This window comes from Lynx rufus, unplaced genomic scaffold (genome assembly GCF_022079265.1).
Source record: "Lynx rufus isolate CCGP_SWC_20201006 ecotype Redwood Valley unplaced genomic scaffold, mLynRuf1.p SCAF_4, whole genome shotgun sequence".
NCBI lineage: Eukaryota > Metazoa > Chordata > Mammalia > Carnivora > Felidae > Lynx > Lynx rufus.
Genome location: NW_025814856.1, coordinates 29,732,656 through 29,750,357, shown reverse-complemented (window position 1 = coordinate 29,750,357; position 17,702 = coordinate 29,732,656). Strand labels below are relative to the sequence as shown.

The window sequence follows — 17,702 nt, the reverse complement described above, 5'->3', positions numbered from 1 at the left end:
CTCCCGCCAAGCTTCCCGCGGTCCTGTGTCTTACACATCTCAGTGATATAACCTCTAACGCGGCGTTCCACAAATACCCGTCCAGATGATTTTCTGCAAACCTGGCACCTTCTTGAGCACATTTCCTAACCACGGCATGAATGGCCAAAATTCCCATTCTTACCGCTTTCTTTCCTCAAATTATTTCAGATCTCAGCCCAGCTGGTAATATTGGGATGTGTCTAACAGCTAGAGGATTAACATGATGAAGTTAACCTTCCATGTCAGTTTAGCAGCACAGCATCTCTTTGCCTCCTTTATCAAATGTTGTCAGGGCAAACACCTTGCTCGCCTGAGGTCAAATGTCTTCGGCAGAATTTATCAACCTCAGCACTATTGACATTTGGGGCTGTGTAACTCCGGTTATGGGGTCTGTCCTGGGCATCGTACTATGTTTCTCAGCGTCCCTGGCTTCTTACCCACTCGATGCTATTAGCACTCTCTCCTTCAATTGTGACAACCAAAAATGTCTCTAGACTTTATCAAAAGTTCCCTGGGTGGGGGTGGGGTGGGGTGGGGTGGTGGGCAACAGAACTTCCCCCCTCCACCTGGCTAAGAACCCCTGGCCTATAGAGATCATAGAATTTGTCAGAAAAATCCCAATCTGGGTCTCTAGGGAATCTAACCATTTTTTTTTTCCAGGAGACTTTTGTTGAGGGGAGATCTGATGCCTTCTTCCTATAAATTATGACGGCTAATATCACAGTTTATGTTGAAGATCGTCTCCTGAATTTCTGCAGTCCTGCTTTCCTGATAAGAAAGTAAAGGTTGCCGTGAAATGAATCATTCCAGAGCAGTTTGCAGGAGGAAGTATAGCTCCAATCCTTGGCTGTTCCCCAGTGCTGGCCAGTATAAATTGCCAGTGCTTGTTGACTTAGAGATTAATTATGAATGATAGGGAAGCTTATGAATTTTTCAGAATTTTTTCCTCGCTGGGTGAAGCAGTCTGACTTCCTATCAGGGGTGTAGGATCCGCTCTAACTGTCCTACATCAAAGCCACAGGCTGTCACCCGGGGCGTTATCTTGTTTCATGCAGGCTGGCTGCATATGTTGACTCCAAATTTTTTAATCAGCCATTTCCAACTCAACTGCACATGTCAAACTGTAGAGACAGACTCCATTAAACATCGTCTGAAACCAGCAGGGACCTTGTGGCATCATGATTTGATATCTCTATGGCAGAATTTTACAATAAGAAATTACAGGAATACACATTTTGCTGAAATGTCAGCAAAATGCCTACAGGGCTTAAAAGGGGGTAAAACGCCATCATCAACAACAATAATAATCTCAGTACAGTCCTTTCAACTATTTAAAGGATATTCATAACTATCTAGGTATCTCATTTACTCCAAACCCTATAGTTTTAGATCATTCCCTTATTTTTATCAAATATAATGGATAGGTAGCTGATCCAATCATCTCTTAATCAATAGAGTTCCTAATGATAACCATGATTATGATAGAAAACATAAGGGATGATTTTTTAATTTTAGAAAGCCCATAGGTCAGCTTAGAATATTGAGAGTTCCCTGTTACATGGAAGATAAAATATTTATGGGCAATCACTCAATAAATATATTTTGAACACCCGTTTTATGTCAGGCACTAGCTGAGCTATTAACCTAAAAATCATTTGGGTTTTACTTCATGTTAAAACCATTGCTCAAAAATGTATTTTTCCACTCTCTTGCTTTAGAATACAACAAACGTCTTGTTGAAAGGCATCATTTTACAAATCAATTCTGTGTCTAGGAATGCTAACATAAAAAGCAGGGTATTGACCTGATACATATATTTAGTATTGCTTTTTTAAAAATCCAATCCCTGGGGCGCCTGGGTGGCTTGGTCGGTTGAGCGTCCGATTTCAGCTCAGGTAATGATCTTGCAGTCCGTGAGTTCAAGGCCTGCATTGGGCTCTGTGCTGACCACTCTCTCTCTCTACCCCTCCCCTGCTTGTGCTCTGTCTCTCTCGCTCTCAAAAATACATAATCATTAAAAAAAAATTTAAAAACGCAATCCTGTTGTGAATTTGCTTGTGAAAGTAAGTTTTGTGTTTTTTTTTTTTTTAAGGTGGTTAATTGAGGCTCCTGGCTAAATTTTTGTTCCCTTTGAGATTTTACAGTAATGTATGAGATGGGGTGAAATTTACTACAACTGCTACAAAGTTTTGTTTCTCTAAAATTCCCTATAAAGCATTTCCTTTTCTAAGAAAATTCCACCCAAGTGCTTTTGCCCATATGAAAGGGCAACATTAGTAAATGAACTATATAATCTTAAAAACAGTTTCACAGGGAATTAGTCTTGTGACTGAATTGCAAATAAAATTTCCAGGAACAAGAAATCATCTGTCTTGATGGTGGCCCACCATTCAAAGTGTTTCTTAGCCTGGACAATTGTAAACAAGTCAGAAATAAATTAGATCGTGAGAGCCTAGGGCCATCATGATTTGAACCTTCTCTGGTGCCAAAATTGGTTATTTCTGCCAATATTCTTTTTAATTTTATTCTTTTTAGTTTATACTGCTTAAAATAGTCTTTCTTTGCAGTTTTTCTCTCAGAGGAGAATACTTCTTTTTTTTTTTTCCTTCCTCTCAGCCACAGCCGTATTTGCCTTTAACAATGCAAATTTAATTATGTCAAACCATGTTCACTTGTGTTAATTTGCATTGATGTAGAATTGTCCACACAGGTCAGGTAAACTAAAGTATCGAGCAGTCTCCCTATACTCAAAATAGATTTTCTGTTAGAATATAAGACTTACTCTTTTTTACCCAGAATCCAAAGTGGTTTTCTGTGGAAGAGGCGGTAATGCTAACAAAATATTCTCTGTGTTCCCTTACATGTTCTTGCTTCTCTTACAGTTAAGGGAAGGACATATGACTAATTCCAGCAAACAGGCCATGATGTCCATGCTCTGTGTGCTCCTGTCACAGTGAGACTGGAAGCCACATGTTGAGATGGCAAAGTCACAAGATGGTGGTGTTTCCATCTGCCTGGGCTCCTGAGTGACTATGTGTAAGAGAGTCCCTCAGAGTCCACATTGGACATGTAGGGTAAGCAAGAAATAAACCACTGTCATCTTAAGCCACTGAGATTTCAGGGTTAATTTGTTATTAATTAATAAATAATACAATTAGTCTATATAATTATATATGAGCATATTATATAATATCATATATTATAATATAGGAATAAATTAGGCTCTGGATGAATTTGTTCCTCTTTTTGAATTTACTTTTTCAGTATTATATTTTCAGTGTAACACGTGATTGTCCTTGCTTGTGATTAACATGGGATTCCTGACCCCAACTTCATCAAAAAATAAAAATTCTTCTACTTCTAAATTCCCCCAACCACTTCCAACTTATTGAATATGACAAGAGTAGGCATATATATGTTCCCACAAAGAGATTAAGAGTTGTCACATATATTAGAATAGATATTCTAATGGCTGTGCTCATCTGTAGCGGATGATTTATTGCAAGCAGAAAGCATTTAATAAATGCTGACATGTAATTTGGTGTTTTTAAATCATTTCATTTCTCCCATCTTTTGGAAAATTGAAGATCTCACTCTTTTTTTTTCTTTTTTTAGTTTTTTAAATTTTTTAAATTTAATTTATTTTTTTAATTTACATCCAAGTTAGTTAGCATATAGTGCAACAGTGATTTCAGGAGTAGATTCCTTAATGCTCCTTACCCATTTAGCCCACCCCCCCTCCCACAACCCCTCCAGTAACCCTCTGTTTGCTCTCCATATTTGTCTCTTCTGTTTTGTCCCCCTCCCTGTTGTTGTATTATTTTTGCTTCCCTTCCCTTATGTTCATCTGTTTTGTCTCTTTAAGTCCTCAGATGAGTGAAGTCATATGATACTTGTCTTTCTCTGACTAATTTTGCTTAGCATAATACCCTCCAGTTCCATCCATGTAGTTGCAAATGGCAAGATTTCATTCTTTTTGATTTCCAAGTTAATACTCCTTTGTAAATATATACAACATCTTCTTTATCCATTCATCCATCGGTGGACATTTGGGCTCTTTCCATACTTTGACTATTGTCGACAGTGCTGCTATAAACCTTGGGGTGCATGTGCCCCCTTCGAAACAGCATTCCTGTCTGTATCCCTTGGGTAAATACCTAGTAGTGCCATTGCTGGGTCGTAGGGTAGTTCTATTTTTAATTTTTTGAGGAACCTCCATACTGTTTTCCAGAGTGGCTGCACCAGGGGTTTGCATTCCCACCAGCAGTGCAAAAGAGATCCTCTCTCTCCGCATCCTTGCCAACATCTGTTGTTGCCTGAGTTGTTAATGTTTGCCATTCTGACAGGTGTGAGGTGGGATCTTATTGTGGTTTTGACTTGTATTTCCCAGATGATGAGTGATGTTGAGCATTTCTTCATGTGTCGGTTGGCCATCTGGATGTCTTCTTTGGAGAAGTGTCTATTCATGTCTTTTGCCCATTTCTTTACTGGATTATTTGTTTTTTGGGTGTTGAGTTTGATTAGTTCTTTATAGATTTTTGGATACTAACCCCATATCTGATATGTCGTTTGCAAATATCTTTTCTTATTCCGTCAGTTGCCTTTTAGTTTTGCTGATTGTTTCCTTTGCTGTGCAGAAGCTTTTTATTTTGCTGAGGTCCCAATAGTTCATTTTTGCTTTTGTTTCCCTGGCCTCCGGGGACATGTTGAGTAAGAAATTGCTGCGGCCGAGGTCAAAGAGGTTTTTGCCTGCTTTCTCCTCAAGGATTTTGATGGCTTCCTGTCTTACATTGAGGTCTTTCATCCATTTTGTTACTCTTTTTTTTAATGTTTAGTCATTTTTGAAAGAGTCCAAGTGGGGGAGGGGTAGAGAGAGGAGGACAGAGGATCTGAAGCAGGCTCTGCCCTGACAACAATATGGGGCTTGAACTCACGAACCATGAGATCATGACCTGAGCCGAAGCCGGACACTCAACTGACTGGTCCACCCAGTGGCCCTGGGAACCTCACTCTTTTTTAATACTGCCCCCTCCTCTTGCCCACTGATACTTTTAAAATAACTAATAGAAAATATATCTGCTTGATTATGAATCTGACACCGGGAACTAACTGTTCCTTTGACAGGTGTTCATCAAGGTGAAACACACTTTTTATAAATATTTTTGGCTTTAAACAATGGTGTCACCACGGTAGACACACTCTTGAGGGCAGGCAAAATGAGATAATGATATATGTGGGTAGATTCGTGAATAGACCCAATTCCTACTTGTGAATGATCAGGCTGGGACTAGAAATTAAGTACGTCTTATATTTGTGACATGCCACTCAAAGGAAACAGAGCTGTATGTGACAGTTCCCATGTACCCTAGAAATTATGCTGCTTTGCCTCAATTTTAATTGACATGAGCTACTCTATGACTTACAGCTCTGAATGTTTTCTGTGGCTCAAGATCTCTATTATACATACACACACGTACACTCACCTGCATGAACATACGCATTCACTAAAACCATAATTGCAGAAGCTGGAAAATTTGATTTTCTTTTGTCCTTGTGAGTAACTTTGATACTACCTTGTCAATATTTGAAAATGAAACTCGCTTCCTCTTAAAATAAAGAGTGAGCATTTTTAGCAAAAACATTCACTTTTATTAGTGCGTGTAGGTACTTTAGACCTCATTGGATGTTCTCTGGATTTCCTGCTGATTTCATTGTGTTTGCCAGTTATAAGTTGCTTTCCACCATGACTCAACAGTGTGATATCAAAATTATTTAACAGTATAAAGGGCATTTTATTTCCTATAATATTTATGTCAAATCTTCTGTGACTTGTTTTCGAAAAGTGACCATTTTCCATCAAATTAGCTGCCTCAGCAGAAGTTCAGGCGTTAGTAAAAACTAAATTCACGGATAATGACAAAAATAATAACTTACATTTGTGCTATACTTTACCAATTTTGAAAAATAACCCTTTTTTTTGAAGGTTACGCCCACCGAATGTTACAATAGTGAACTGTTTAAAAAAATTTTTTTTAAATGTTTATTCCTTTTTGAGAGAGAGGGAAGAAGGAGGAGGAGGAGGTGGAGGGGCAGAGAGAAGGAGACACAGAATCTGAAGCAGGCTCCAGGCTCTGAGCTGTCAGCACACAGCCCGACGCGGGGCTCAAACTCACAGACTGCGAGGTCATGACCTGAGCCGAAGTCGGACACTCAACCGAATGAGCCACCAGGTGCCCCAACAGTGAACTGTTTAAAAACTGACACTCTAGATTCAGACAGAACTGAATCTGTATCCCAGCTCTACCCCTTTTCAGAGATGTTACTTGAATCCCTCTGAGCCCCAGTTTCCTCATCTCTAAAGTGGTGATGATTGTAATGGTAATACGTATCTCACAATTAAACAAGACAGTGAATGACATACTTGATAGGGTGCCAGGCCACAGGGTGTACTCAGGGTTCAGTATCTGTTAGGTCTCCTGTGGACCGTAAGCTCATAGAGGGCAAGGTCTGTGCCTGTCCAACTCTGACAGCTCAAACCACAATGTCTGGTACAAAGCAAGCGTTGAATGAAAATGTTTTAAATGGTGAGTTGAATATTAATATTCCATTTCCTAGATGAGGAGACAGGCTCCCACAGTTTAATTGGTTCACACCTCAATCATTCACCACACTTTAGTCCATTATTCTCCACCCCTTCTACTCTTAAATACTTAATTTCAGTTACACGTTCAACAAGAATTTAAGAAGTCTAAACCATTTGCACTCAGATTTCTCTTTAGGTCATGATTTGAGCACCTATTAAGTATCAGAAACCACACTAAGTGCCTGGACAAACTTTTCTTAGAAACTGATCAAAACAACCTTGCCCCCAAATAATATAAAAACGGGGAGGGTGGCAGAACATAAGAGACTCTCAATATAGGGAGCAAAGAGAGGGTTATCGGAGGGATTGCGGGAGGGGGAATGGGCTAAATGGGTAAGGGGCATTAAGGAATCTACTCCTGAATTCATTGTTGCACTGTATACTAATTTGGATGTAAATAAATTAATTAATTAAGAAGAAAAACCCAACCTTGCCCAGTAGATATTATTAGCTCCATCTCAGATTTAGTTCTGCAGATATTCCTTGCTCACCTACCAAACATCAGCCACTGCAAACCTTATAGGGAATAACATAAGATAAGGTCTCTGCCCTGGAGGCATTTATAGTCTTGCAGAGAACACAGCATGAGCAAATAATGCAAATGTGATAGAAGCAATAAAAGAGGAGGTCTGAATGCTGTGGGATCCTAGAGGAAGTGACTTTGCCTAGGAACAAAAAGGCTTCTAAGGAAGCAACATGGATATTGAAACCTGGGTTAGTGTTAGCCAGACAAAGATAGCAGAGAAGGGAAAGCATGTGCAGCAGCCTGGGGCCATGAAAGAATATGTCATGTTCAAGAACCTAAAAGAAGCAGCATAGAAAGACTCAAGCCTGGAGGGCAAGACCCAGTGTTGGCTGATAAGGCTGGAGAGCTGTGCAGGAACCAGATGGCAGTAACTCCCTAGGCTTTGAGAAGGACCTCAGACTCCTACTGCCAAGGAAAAGGGAGCATTCCTGACAAGTCTTAAGCAGGAGCAGGATGCCAATGGGGATCAGGGATTCAATCCTTGCTCTCTGAGTGTGGCATCACCATCATCACCGAGGCACATTCTTGGCCTTCGCCCCATGCCTACTGAATCAAAACTCTCTGGGGAAGAGCCCTATGACTCTGTTTTTCTTTTTGTTTTTTTTATGACAGCAAGTCTCTCTTTTTTTTTGAAGTTTTTATTTATTTTGAGAGACAGAGAAAGAAAGAGAGAGCATGCACACGAGTTGGGGAGGTGGTACCGAGAGAGGGGAGAGAATCCCGAGCAGGCTCTGTGTTGTCAGCGCAGAGCCTGATGCGGGGCTCGATCTCACAAACCATGAGATCGTAACTGGAGCTGAAACCAAGAATCTGACGCTTAACCGACTGAGCCACCCAGGTGTCCCCCCTACGACTCTGTGTTTTAACAGGTTCTCTGGTTGATTCTCACATGCACCATAGTTACAGAACCATTGGCCCTTGGTAGAGAAGTTCTTAGTTCTTGCTACACTTTGGAATCACATGGAGATTAAAAAAAAAATAAAATACTGATGCCCAGGCCCAACCCAAAGGTCTGATTTAGCTGGTTCGATTGCAGCCTGGATATCAGGATTTCCTTTCATCTCCCCCAGGGGATTCCAATGTGCAGGGAGGACTGAGAACTGCCATGTCAGAGAGGATGCAAGTAAACAGGTCAGCGATCCAGGATGGGGACAATGGCAACCTGGCCTAAGGAAGTAGGTAAACAGAATAGACAGAGTCAAGATATATTTAGAAGGGAACTGCACAATTACAAAGGGATAAACCAACCTAGTTCCACACATCCTCTCCTCACAAAACCACCTGCTTCACAAAATACCCTGGCCTCCAGCTGCCACGGGTCCCCCTGGGAAGAACGTGCCCCACTCTTCTTTGAATGGCTTCAGTTCCCTGTGTCCTTAGCATAGTGCAGGTGAAGCGGACCATCTCCCAGCCCCAGCTGTGAAGGTTATTAAGAGGATCCATAAAAAACACAGCTGTGTCCCTCATGCTGGATGAAACCAGTGTCTGGCCTCAAGAGTACTGAATTATTAGCCTTGAACTTGCAGACCCGCCTCCTCTCCGAGGGATCACGCTAAGTGCTTTCCAAGTACTGGTTTTCATTCTCATTACAAGCCTCTGCTGTTGGCACTATTAGGACTCACACTTTGCAGAAGAGGCCTCAGACAGAGAGAGTTCCATATATCTTCCAGTGTCACAGAGCTGGTAAGTGGCAGAGCAAAGATTTGAGCCCAGATCTGACTGTTTCCGGTTCCTGGGTCCCCGATCTCTGTGGCCTACAGCTCTTCTGGTAGGGAAGGGAAATCTGAGACCTGTGTCAAACAGAGGGTTTAGATACTGGACCAGCTAATGATACCTGGAAAGCCAAGCTGCTACATGGTGAAAGTAATCAAGGAAGGCTTCCCTGAAGGAAGCAGATCTGAAACCAGACCCTGAACGACATGCCCGATTTGAAATAGAAAGGAGAGAGGAGGTCATTCCAGGCCTGGGGGATTATGGGACAAGACTGGTAGAACCCTGCAAGATCATAAAGGAATAGATTGGTTTTCTGTTTGGGGTATTTTTATGTATTTCTTTGGTGCTCGTTCAGAGAATTACTGCATTTGGAGCTATTGTGTTATATTTACGGCGCTGCCCGAAGCCAGCAAAGACATAAAGTGGTGACTCAAATGCAGAGGATGTTCTTACTGGCTGGCCAGCTCTAGGAGCTGAACCCTGCATTTGCAGTCCAAGAGAAGTACATCCCTCAGATGGGAACTTTGACCCTTCGCAAGGTCTTCTCTTGGAGAGGAAGTAAGGCATGCTAACGAAAGGCACTAACGATCTTATTTTAACTCTTCAGCAAATGAGGTACTATCTCCTTGGGTGATTTTTATAAAAACGGAACGTCATTGAGTATGCACAGGACACCAAATTTCACGTTTTCTCTAGAAATAACCCTGGAACAGAGCCCTAGTAAAGACAGATCAGAGGCAAGCCTGCAGACTGCATGAGAGCCACCCCCAGGAATAAAAATAGAACAATAAACCTGCAATGTGTTGAACCCCTACAGTGCGAAAATGTCTCTTATGATCATCGCTACAATAGTCCTCTGAGGGTATTGGCTTTACAGCTTCGGGTACAGATGCTCAGAGAGGTTGAGTGCCCTGGGCTGGTCACACAGTGTGTACGTGACAGAGGTTGGGTTTGATCTTCAGGTTTTCTGATTCTAAAATCCATGCCCTATTTTCTAAGCCTGTCCCCTCTGCGAAGGGCCAATTATGTCTGAAACTGCTGGCAAACTACTTAATCTTTTGAAACTTGGTTTCTTTACTCAAAGCAGGGAAAACCTGTCTTACCATTTGTGTTCTTAGAATCAGAATTGGTGTAAGGATGGATATGCAGGCTAGAGCAGTAGTAATCGCTGCTGAGATTTTCCTTTTTTTCTTTTAATGTTTATTTATTTTTGAGGTGTGGGGGGCACATGCACAAGTCGGGGAGAGGAAGAGAGACAGGAAGAGAGAGAATCCCACACAGGCTCTGTGCTGTCAGCGGAGAGCCCGACGGGGGACTCAAACCCACAAGCCGTGAGATCACGACCTAAGCTGAAATCAAGTCAGACAGTTAATCAACTGAGCCCCCCAGGCGCTCCCCACCTTTTTTTTTTTTTTTAACATTTATTTATTTTTGAGACAGAGAGAGACAGAGCATGAACGGGGGAGGGGCAGAGAGAGAGGGAGACACAGAACTGGAAGCAGGCTCCAGGCTCTGAGCCATCAGCCCAGAGCCCGACGCGGGGCTCGAACTCACGGTCCGTGAGATCGTGACCTGAGCTGAAGTCAGACGCTCAACCGACTGAGCCACCCAGGCGCCCCACCACCTTTTTTTTTTAATGAGCTGCTGAGATTTTCTGAAAGTGACCGTGTGCCAGGCATTCTGCTACAAGTCCCGGGAGTTGAAAACTAAAGTTAAGGCTCAGAGAGGTCTCATAATGTGTTCAGCACAGACCAGCCTCAAAGTGGAAGGGTCAGGATTTGAACCTGGACAGTAGGGAGGGAATGCTTGCTGCCCACGTTCTCCAGCCCCGTCGGAGGTGGACGAGGGGGAGACAGGTTGGCGGGAAAGGAGTTCGGAGGTGGCAGGCAGGCCCTGAGCACAGTGCTGTAGCCACAGTCCCAACCTCAGTACATTCTTGAGACAGGAGCTTGGGCACCCACGTCCCCTGGAGGGGAACTGTCCTGGCTGTAACTTTCCAGACTGCAGTGTGCCAGGAGGGCGGCATTTGCTGGAGCAGTTTGTGAAGAAGGATAAAAAAACACGGGGCTGTGGAGAAAAGGAGGGCCGTGCCAGCTGACAGGAGTACTTTACAGGGAGCTGCCTCCGCCCTCCTCTGCAGTAGCTCTTGGCAGCCTCCTGCTCAGACACTAATCCCTGGGAACCAAGGGGCCAGAAGTGGAAAGGAAACCAGGGAAACGGATCCCGGGAAGCCAGGTCAGCCCCTGGCTTGCACTCCCTGTCACCACTGACAGGTGCACCCGACTCAAGCCCCCAAAGCCCGGAATCATGGATGCTTCATTAGGACTGTAAACGGGTTGACAGGCTAGCAAAGTTCAGTCTTTACCTGTTTCTGCGGAGCATGGCACTTCCCAGACACAGTCACTAAGCAGCAAGCAAGCTAGAAGTTAGTAGGTTGGGAACCTGGTCCCAGCTCCCTCGCTGATGATGGTGCGACTTCTGGGCAGGTCACTTTCCCTCTTTGGGTCACAGTTAATTAACTTGGTCAGGCAAGTATCAGAGGCCCCTGTGTGTTCAGCACCGTGCGAGGTGCTGGGGACGCAGAGGTAAGCAAAGTCACACGCGTCCCTGCCCTCAAGGAGCTTAACAGTGTAGTAGGTAGACATCCCAGCATCACGTGAGTGCAGGTGAAATTACAGCTGTGAAACATGCTAACAAAAGGAGAGGTGCGTCGTGCTAGGAGAACTTGGCAGGAGAAACCCACCAAGTCTGGAGGGGTCAGAGAAGAGTTTGCTGCAAAGCTGAAGGATGGAGAGGAAGAACCGGTTACGAGTCAAGGAGGAGACAGGGGAGAATGCTCCGGGTGTGGGAAACATGCAAGCACCTGGCAGCAGAGAAAACAACCCCTCCCAGAGGCCTCAGCGAGGAGCCCAGAGGCCTGTGCTGAGGGGGGCGATGTGATGTCCGACGGGCCACAGAGCTCAGCAGGGCCTACACCTCCTCCTGAACTTACTTCATCATCCCTAATGCTCCTTGCAGCCACAGTGCTGGATCATCTTCACTGTCGTCCTGAGGCTGAGTTGGTCCATTCATTCTGAGGCAGAATACCACAGATTTTTCCAGAAAGTAGAACAATTATTCAAATAACGCATGAAGTAATCCGCCTGTTTCCGTTTAAATTTTCCACATATGTGAATCATGTCTGCTTTTTGCTTGACTGGAGACTGCCTGACGGCGGTAATAATGATGGGTTTGGAACCCTCCAGAGTCGGACTTGCCCCCAAATGTGTGAGCCCAGAGAATGCAGGCAACCCTAGGGAAAGGTGATACCCAGAGATGTCTCCCAGGCACACGGTCAAGGCCGATCTTCCAGGGCCTGTGGGACTAATGACGAGGCTCCAAGCCTCAGCCCAGTGATGATTTCTCCATTGTCGCAGAGGTCAGTGTTCCCAGGTGGGTTCCTCGTAACTGACATATAGATCCACGTGCATAGTGAGGTAGCTTCCTCCCTGTCTCCTCCCTCCAGAACAGCCGGACGTATCCACGGACATGAAAAAAATGAAACGCACGGGAGAATTGCTTAGGAGAGACTGTCCCAAAATGTGCCGCTGGGCATTTAAATGACTTACACACAGGGTGGGATAGGATTGGGAAATGTAGGGCCACCCGAGTGTACCTTCTCACTGATGTGTCATGCAGCGATCCAGGAAGGGGAGAGGGGGCATCGACTCTAACTGGCCACATACCCCTTTCTCGGCGGGACTAGTGTCCCCAGAATATACCTTTGACAAGTGCTCGTCTAGACTTTGCAGAGACCCCTGGGACATAATAGCGAGGGTTTGTCCTTTCTCAGATGAAGGGACTGTGGACAGAGGGGTCATGACTTGGGCCCAAAGCCCCCCAGCTAAAGGCACATTGAGGACCAGAACACAGGCTCCTCATTCACTCCAAGGGCTCCCCCACCCCCGTGTCTGGTTTCTGTCATAAATCACAACAGGCCGGGAGGGGAATTGACATCTGATGTGTGCTCTCCCTAGAATCGGGACAATTCTAGAAACTCTTTGCTAAACTATAGGACCTACTGTGTGCCTGCACCATGCTAGGTGCTTGGCACATACCATCTCATTGAACCCTAAGAACACACTGGGGTAGGTATCTTACCCCAGTTTACAAATAGGAAACCGAGGCTTAGGTCCAGTCACTTGTTCCATCCCTTTGAGGAAGGAAATTACAAAGCCGGGATTTGGACCCAGGTCTGCCTGACTTCTCTCAAAACGTGCCACCTGTTGTCCCATTTAGTCCTTTGAGTAGCATCGCAAGATGAAACTGATCCCCACTTAGCTGTTGAGGACACTGAGGCTCGGAGATTCAGAAACCTGACAAGGTCATGGAACCAGGGAGTGGGATAGCTGGGCACAGACCTCCCTCTGCCCTATTCTCAGGCCTGTGTCCTCTGCCACGTGCTCTCCCTGCAGGTGTAAACCGGGCTGACCGACAGCCATGCTGGTCTGAGTTCTTGTCTCTGCATTTACTGAAGGGGCACAGCATGAGCTGCAGAGAAACCCAGGCCTTGGGATGGGCTTGAACTGATGGCTTAGGTGATCACCTGTGAGCACTTGGGCAATGCTGAGCCCAGCTCCCCATCCCTTGAAGAGAAAAGTTCAGGGAAACAGTCCCTTCGCTTGGCAGGCAAATCCTAACAGCCACCACGCTGCCTCTGCTTGACCTCTGCTAGTAGGAAGATTATTCGTCTAATTAGGTAAAGAGCCTTCATACACATGTACATATTTTAACCCTAATGAGCTGTCAGCGGCAAGGTTTGCCCTTGGCCTGGTTGGCCAGCCGATCTTTCCTTCCCTCGGTGGAAAAGGCCAGTGCAGTAAACAGAACCTTGTTTCCATGGAAGCTCACTCTCGGGTTTTTTTCTTTCGGGCACTTGAAAAGGTGATTACTTGATTTCTCTCTGTATTTTTGGGTTTCATACGGTAGGGCTGTCAAGCTCCTCGATTGAGGATGGCCTTCTCTCTTAAACCAGGCTGTTTGAGGGAACTTTGGCTGCATTTCCTTTTCCATCCCCCACCTTGGGATCATTAGCTGTTGGGCAGCCGTGTCTGCCTTCCGGTCACTCTCCTAATTACAATCTAACAGAGCAAAGGGATTTGACCCCAGAGAACGTTGGCGGCCCTGGGAAGCCAGGGAAATTTGTCAAGAGGTGGGAGCCCCTGAACCCTTCCTTTCCACGGTGCAGACTATCAGAGCAAATCCCTATATCCACACCACAGAGGGACACTGTCCCGTCTGGTACGTTCTTGTCTGAATCTTTGACGCCCCACTGTGGCCCATGTCAGAAATACAGCCACCGTAGGCTTCTTTAATAACACAAACAGCAGCCACCGTTTCCTGAAGATTCGTTCAGGAAACTGCATGCCGGGCCCTGGGCTAAGCACTTTATATCCACTGTCTCAGTGAATCCTTACGACAACCTTAGGTAGATTTATTACACTGATTATTCAGATGAAAAGGCCTGAAGCACAGAGAGGTTGAGTCACTTGCTTAAGGTCACACAGCTCCTGAGGGGCAGAGCCAGGATAAGGACACATCCATTGCTCTCATCTCTTCAAGAGGGCCCTGGCACTGCTATAGCCTCCCTGGCAGAAATCAGCCAGTCGTGACAGCGGACGAAGGGTAGACATTTCTCTGCCCCACAGTGGTGGCTCAGTGTGGTAAACTGTCCCATGTATACAAGGAACAGAAATGAGGCCGCCAAGGTAGTTAATTGTCAGAACCAATTAGGAAACCAAACAAGGCACTTAAGAAGGAAACCAACATAAGGCAGAGCAAAAGAGCTTCAGTTTGAGGCAAGACCGACTCCGTTTCTAATGGATCCTACCACTTGACCCGCTGTGTGAACTACAGCAAGTTCCTGAACCTTACTGAGATTCAGTTTCCTCATCTGTAACAGGGGGTAATAGTGGTACCAATCTCCTAAAGCTCTTTCACAAACTGCACCGTGGAATACTTTTCAATCAAATAATTGAGTAAAAGACAAATTGCATACAGTTCCATAGGCTTATTTATTCTAGAATTGCTCAGAATCTTTTTTTTCTTAGTTTATTTTTATTTTGAGAGAGAATGAGTGGGGGGCGGGGGGGGGGCGGGGGGGGGGCAGAGAGAGAGGAAGAGAGAGAGAATCCCAAGCACTGTCAGCACAGAGCCCGACACAGGGATCAAACTCATGAACGGTGAGATCACGACCTGAGCCAAAATGAAGAGTCAGACGCTTACCTGGACACTTAGCCAACTGAGCCACTCAGGCGCCCCTAGAATTGCTCAGAATCTTAATCATATATTATATGGTTCCAGGAGGGAGCAGCACTTCCTGACCCCAGACTCCTTCTCCTGGAAGAATGCATATTAATATCTATTTCTTGAGACCCTTTAGAAAACACTGAAATATAGGTTATAGGATACCAGGGCTTGACTTAGGCATCAGTAAGTGCTAGTCTTCTCTCTTTTGTGCCCAAAATGTTCAAATAACCTTGTCTGTCCTTGCTAGATTTAAGCTCCATGGAGGCACCAACTAAGTCTGCCTTGTTCCTTTCTGTATTCCACTGTTGGCATATCAAGACATTCCATAAAAATCTGATAAATGAATGAGTAAATGAAAGAACCCATGAATTAATGAATGAAGCCTAGAGTAGACCTAGCCGGCTTGTCTTCATTGATGACATTCTCTGCTGTCTCTAGTTAACGTTTGATGAGGGCCAGATGTCTCTGCAAAATTTAGTAATAGGGACAGCTCTATAGGATGTGTTTTCTCTTTTTCATTTCTTTCTCTGTGAACACCGTATCTTCTGACAGAATTCCCAACTTTATCCTCTAAACAAATCATTTTGCTGCTTCTCAGTGAAGAAGGCAGACGTTTGGTCTGCCTGTGTATTTGAACAAAACATTTCTGAATGTTCCCAGTGGATTTGTACCTGGAGCTGAAGAAGTGTTGGGTTCCCAAGGGAGTAGAATAAAAGCAGCTCCTTAGAGCTTAAAAACAACATGGAAGATACTGTGTTTCCCATGTGCACCTATTGGAAAGTTGTAATGGATGGGCTCCTGGACAGCACGTAACTGCTTTCGTGTGGTTCTCTTCATATGTATGTGGAACAGGTTTTCCAGTTCATTCTCTGGGCACTGTACTGTGCAAAAAACAAACATTTCAGTGTCAATTTAAAAATATTTAAGTTGGTCACAGTCTAGCAGATTTCCCTACTGCAGAACTTCTCAGAGATTTTGTGCATTTTGACGTACCATTTGCCAAATTCAACTGATCGTTCTTCTGGAGGCCTTCTGGAACCCTTATTAAACTCTATTTGATAGGATTGTTGTTCAGCAGAACACTTTTAGAATAGATGGCCAGGGGTGCCTGGGTGGCTCAGTCGGTTGGGCATCCGACTTTGGCTCAGGTCATGATCTCACAGTTCGTACGTTCGAGCCCCGCGTAGGGCTCTCTGCTGACAGCTCAGATCCTGGAGACTGCTTTGGATTCTGTGTTTCCCTCTCTCTCTGCTCCTCCCCCGGTCATGCTCTGTCTCTCTCTCCTTCAAAGATAAGTAAAAACATTTTTTAAAACCCCCCTTTTTTTTAATAAATAATAAAAAAAAAGAATAGATGGCCAAAAGTTGTCATCCAGTCTTTATGATCTAGGAAATAGTCCTGCTCCTCAAAACTGTGGAAAGGAGAAGGTAAGGCAACTCATGAATTGAATAAGGTGATAAAAATGCATAAAACTAGATGGATTTTATGTGTTTTATAAAACAACCAAAAAAGACTATGCACAATGCTTCAAAAGTATGACCATAATTTTTTTAGTGTTCTTGTTTACATCATATTAAAAATAACTTATTTTCTATGCCATTTTGTACCATAGATGAGATTCTTTCTTTTTTTTTAAGCATGGATCTGGGTTTTTATTTTAAAATTTCTAAATAAAAATAGCTTTTAAAGGAAAGGGACTTAGGGGCGCCTGGGTGGCTCAGTCAGTTAAGCATCTGACTTCAGCTCAGGTCATGATCTTACAGTTCGTGAGTTCAAGCCCTGCATCCGGCTCTGTGCTGACAGCCCAGAGCCTAGAGCCTGCTTCGGATTCTGTGTCTTCTCCCTTGCTCTGCCCCTCCCTGCTCGTTCTCTTTCTCTCTCTCTCTCTCAAAAATAAATAAACATTAAAAATTCTTTTTCTAATAAAGCTAAGGGACTTAGAAAATTCAGATACTTCTTAAGCTACTTTTTTTTGTGAGTTAATATGTACTATAAAGAGGAATAAATCCTATTTGAATGTCACTGTTCCCTCTTTATTACACTTTTCTGTGAATAAAATTAGTCATAAACCACTGAACAAAACAGACTCAATTACGGTTTGAAGGATAATTGTAGGCTTACCTGGAAATAAGTAGAGAACCTTAATTTTTTGTTGCCCATGCCCCCCCCCACCTCCCCTCTGATAACCCTCAGTTCTCTATAGTTAAGGGTCCGTTTCCTAGTTTGCCTCTCTCTTTTTACTTTTTTCCCTTTGCTCATTTGTTTTGTTTCTTACATTCCACATATGACTGAAATTACATGGTATTTGTCTTTCTCTGACTTATTTTGGTTAGCATACTACATCTCCCAGTTCCATCTAGTTGCTAATGTCAAGGTTTCATTTTTTTATGGCTTAGTAATATTCCTGTGTGTGTGTGTGTGTGTGTGTGTGTTTCAATGAAAGAAGATGTTTGTTGAATGACAGAAATGTAATTCGTAGAGCAAAGATCAACAACTATGGCCTACCACCTA

At 44.0% G+C, this 17,702-nt stretch overlaps 1 protein-coding gene across 13 annotated transcripts in view; it reads left to right on the top strand.

Moving 5' to 3' along the window:
- The window catches only part of CADPS (calcium dependent secretion activator), a 477,681-nt gene that overhangs the window by 196,088 nt on the left and 263,891 nt on the right, over nt 1-17,702 (top strand). The gene's annotated exons all lie outside the window — the stretch shown is intronic.